This window comes from Hemibagrus wyckioides, linkage group LG02 (genome assembly GCF_019097595.1).
Source record: "Hemibagrus wyckioides isolate EC202008001 linkage group LG02, SWU_Hwy_1.0, whole genome shotgun sequence".
NCBI lineage: Eukaryota > Metazoa > Chordata > Actinopteri > Siluriformes > Bagridae > Hemibagrus > Hemibagrus wyckioides.
In genome coordinates, this window is record NC_080711.1 from 1,726,428 (window position 1) to 1,731,427 (window position 5,000).

Sequence of the window (5,000 nt, forward strand, 5' to 3'; positions counted from 1 at the left end):
AAGGAATGCAGTGAAGAGCTCGAGAAAGTTCACCAACATTCTTTATCACCATTTAATGACACCATCTTTATTAACAGATTCTTAAATTTTCCACCAAACATTACCATTCTCGAGCGATTTAATGCTCGCCTACATTTTGTACCAAACACCAACATTCTCCATCACACCCTAATAAACACCATATTCTCCAACAAACACTGAAAACTTTTTCTTTCATCTCTTTCATCAATCACCGTCCATTTTTCTTGAATTTGCACCAAATGTAAATAATTAACGATCTTGTTCATCAAGCAAACACTAACATTTTCCACTAAACACCAGCATCTGCTCTAATAAACACCAAAAATCTCCAACACTAAAATTCTCCAACTTTCTCTTTTAAACATCTGAACACCAAGAATCTCAATACCAGCATTTCCAATAAACACCATCAGTAGACACATAGATTCTCCAGCAAACACCAACATGTTCCTACATTTCATCTAAAACTCCACCATCTTCACCAATCACACAGCAAACAGTTGCAGCAAACACTGAAAATATATACAATTTCCATCAAACACCACCACACATCTTCTGATCATCTCCATGATCTCCAACATTATCAAACACCAGAGCTTCATACAAACACTTGTCCTCTAAAAGGTGTTCAACGTTCAAGATTAAACACTGATATGTCCTGACTTTTCCCTAAAACACCAACTTTCTCCTTCATCTTCTTATTAAAACACCAGTCTTTTCTCACTTTTACACCAAACACTAATTAACTGAATACTTTCCTCAGATTATTCACCAACACCCCTCATTGAACACCAACAAGTTCCTAGCTTGTACACTAAAACCAGTACACCTTTATCAAACACTAAACTCCACCTGCTGGGTCCATCAAACCCCAACAGGTTCTTATTTCCCCCCAAACCAACACACCTTTATCAAACACTTGGCAAATTTCACCAACTTCATCCAGCAAACACCAACAGGTTTTTATCTTTTACACCAAAACTTGCTTTTATCAAACACCAAAATTCACCAACATGCTCCAGTAAACACCAGCAGGATCTTATTCCCAACCAAAACCAACACCTTTCTCAAACTTCACCAACTTACTCCATCAGACACCAGTAACATCTTTAACACCAAACTTGACATGCACCATCAAACACCAACATTCTCCAGCAAACACCAACAGTCTCCTCCAACAAAAACAATCAAACACCATCAAACACCAACAGTCTCCTCCAACAAAAACAATCAAACACCATCAAACACCAACATTCTCCAGCAAACACCAACAGTCTCCTCCAACAAAAACAATCAAACACCATCAAACACCAACAGTCTCCTCCAACAAAAACAATCAAACACCATCAAACACCAACAGTCTCCTCCAACAAAAACAATCAAACACCATCAAACACCAACATTCTCCAGCAAACACCAACAGTCTCCTCCAACAAAAACAATCAAACACCATCAAACACCAACAGTCTCCTCCAACAAAAACAATCAAACACCATCAAACACCAACATTCTCCAGCAAACACCAACAGTCTCCTCCAACAAAAACAAACACCATCAAACACTAACATTCTCCAGCAAACACCAACAGTCTCCTCCAACAAAAACAATCAAACACCAACAGTCTCCTCCAACAAAAACAACCAAACACCATCAAACACCAACAGTCTCCTCCAACAAAAACAATCAAACACCAACAGTCTCCTCCAACAAAAACAATCAAACACCATCAAACACCAACAGGTTCTTATCTTCTGTTCCAAAACCCGCAGACTTTAGCAAACACCAAGATGCTCCAACATGCTCTACAAATTCTCCATCATGCTCCATCAAACACCAGGAGGTTCCTGCGTTTCTGGAAAATAAACACCAGCATGCTCTATTAAACACCAGAAATCTCCATCACACATCACCGGATAGTCTCGCAAGAACATTCTCCTTCACAATCCACCAGTTTATGTTGGTGTAGAAAGTTCTAGAATAAAAGGATCGAGTGAAAGTGTGAGAACGTTCTTGACATTAGCGCCCTCTCAGGTTCTGCAGGTCCAGGCTGCTGGTGTTTATAGGGTTAGCTTGTCCTGTGACTGTAATTAAATTGAGAGCACAGAAGAGGTGAAGGTAAGCTCTCGCACGAAGCGTCAATCAAACCCTCGGGATCTGCCTCCTTCGAGGACAAGTTCCCATAGCAACTGTGGAACTCGTGGAACGTCACACAAACAGTATCATTTTGAATGCAGTCGGTTTCCGGAGGGAAAAAAGCAGCGTTGTTAGGAAACCCCACGTTCCTTCTGCTGGTGTTAGAGTGATTAGCGAGTATCACGGAGGAGGCGTCGCTGCTCCAAAGAGACTTTAATCAGCCGATAAGACTAGCGGCGATAAAATCCCGAGGCCTGGCGGCTGCGTTTATGAATCCACGCTAATGTTAACTAACGGTTTTAACAGGCCGCGTTCACCGACCGTCGCTTTTTATCTGCTGCTCGGTCGGAGGTAAAGGCGCTAGCGAGATTTATGAATAATTCCGTTAATGACCTCATCGCTCTCTATTTGTCTGCTCCTTGCCGTCTGTCCCCTCCGGCCGCCTACGACCGTCTGCATATGCAATGACACCGAGACCGCTACGAAGTCCGGCACCTAGCGCAGTGTTTCCCTCCATTTTCTCCTAAATGAGCTGTAAATAAACAGATCGTGATTAAAGGGCCCACGCCACAGAGCGACGGGTGAAACCGGCTGTGTGAGCGGGCGGAGATCAGGGTGGAGGAGTGTGTGTGTGTGTGTGTGTGTGTGTGTGTGTGTAGCAGGAGTTTGTTTCGTTTAGTGTGTAATGATCTGGACTCTGAGCATCACCTCATCACTGGTGTGTATGTTTCTTTCTTTCTTTCTTTCTTTCTTTCTTTCTTTCTTTCTTTCTTTCTTTCTTTCTTTCTTTCCTTCCTTCCTTCCTTCCTTCCTTCCTTCCTTCCTTCCTTCTTTCCTTCCTTCCTTCCTTCCTTCCTCCCTCCCTCCCTCCCTCCCTCCCTCCCTCCTTCCTTCCTTCCTTCCTTCCTTCCTTCCTTCCTTCCTTCCCTCCCTCCTTCCTTCCTTCCTTCCTTCCTTCCTTCTTTCCTTCCTTCCTTCCTTCCTTCCTTCCTTCCTCCCTCCCTCCCTCCCTCCTTCCTTCCTTCCTCCCTCCCTCCCTCCCTCCCTCCCTCCTTCCTTCCTTCCTTCCTTCCTTCCTCCTTCCTCCCAGGAAGTTTTAACATGGATTATTATGTTACACTTCAGGTCATTTTCCTGTAAATCACAAGACTAGAGTGCAGTAACACAGAAATGATGCAATAAAGTAATATTGTTAAAAATAAACAAATAAAAATAAATATTTCCTTAAAACACACATATTGTCACATAAAATAAGAAAAAAAAATCTAAAAAAAAATTAAATACAAATTCAACACTTTTGATAAATAAATAATCTGTTTATTATCTGTTCATTCTGAATTACTTAAATAAATAAATAAATACATTTTTACATTTGAAATTTTTTAATCCAGTCATCAGTCAGTAGAAGAGGATTAGAGATGTTTTCATTGAGATCTGAACTGATGTTGGTTCTCCTGCAGAGCGGTCAGTGATGTGATGTTGGTTCTCCTGCAGAGTGGTCAGTGATGTGATGTTGGTTCTCCTGCAGAGCGGTCAGTGATGTGATGTTGGTTCTCCTGCAGAGTGGTCAGTGATGTGATGTTGGTTCTCCTGCAGAGCGGTCAGTGATGTGATGTTGGTTCTCCTGCAGAGCGGTCAGTGATGTGATGTTGGTTCTCCTGCAGAGCGGTCAGTGATGTGATGTTGGTTCTCCTGCAGAGCGGTCAGTGATGTGATGTTGGTTCTCCTGCCGAGCGGTCAGTGATGTGATGTTGGTTCTCCTGCAGAGCGGTCAGTGATGTGATGTTGGTTCTCCTGCAGAGCGGTCAGTGATGTGATGTTGGTTCTCCTGCAGAGCGGTCAGTGATGTGATGTTGGTTCTCCTGCAGAGCGGTCAGTGATGTGATGTTGGTTCTCCTGCCGAGCGGTCAGTGATGTGATGTTGGTTCTCCTGCCAAGAGGTCAGTGATGTGATGTTGGTTCTCCTGCCGAGCGGTCAGTGATCTGATATGGGTTCTCCTGACGAGCGGTCAGTGATGTGATGTTGGTTCTCCTGCCGAGCGGTCAGTGATCTGATATGGGTTCTCCTGACGAGCGGTCAGTGATGTGATGTTGGTTCTCCTGCTGAGAGGTCAGTGATGTGATGTTGGTTCTCCTGCCGAGAGGTCAGTGATGTGATGTTGGTTCTCCTGCTGAGAGGTCAGCGATCTGATATTGGTTCTCCTGACGAGCGGTCAGTGATGTGATGTTGGTTCTCCTGCTGAGAGGTCAGTGATGTGATGTTGGTTCTCCTGCCGAGAGGTCAGTGATGTGATGTTGGTTCTCCTGCAGAGCGGTCAGTGATGTGATGTTGGTTCTCCTGCAGAGCGGTCAGTGATGTGATGTTGGTTCTCCTGCAGAGTGGTCAGTGATGTGATGTTGGTTCTCCTGCAGAGCGGTCAGTGATGTGATGTTGGTTCTCCTGCAGAGTGGTCAGTGATGTGATGTTGGTTCTCCTGCAGAGCGGTCAGTGATGTGATGTTGGTTCTCCTGCAGAGCGGTCAGTGATGTGATGTTGGTTCTCCTGCAGAGCGGTCAGTGATGTGATGTTGGTTCTCCTGCAGAGCGGTCAGTGATGTGATGTTGGTTCTCCTGCAGAGCGGTCAGTGATGTGATGTTGGTTCTCCTGCAGAGCGGTCAGTGATGTGATGTTGGTTCTCCTGCAGAGCGGTCAGTGATGTGATGTTGGTTCTCCTGCAGAGCGGTCAGTGATGTGATGTTGGTTCTCCTGCAGAGCGGTCAGTGATGTGATGTTGGTTCTCCTGCAGAGCGGTCAGTGATGTGATGTTGGTTCTCCTGCCAAGAGGTCAGTGATGTGATGTTGGTTC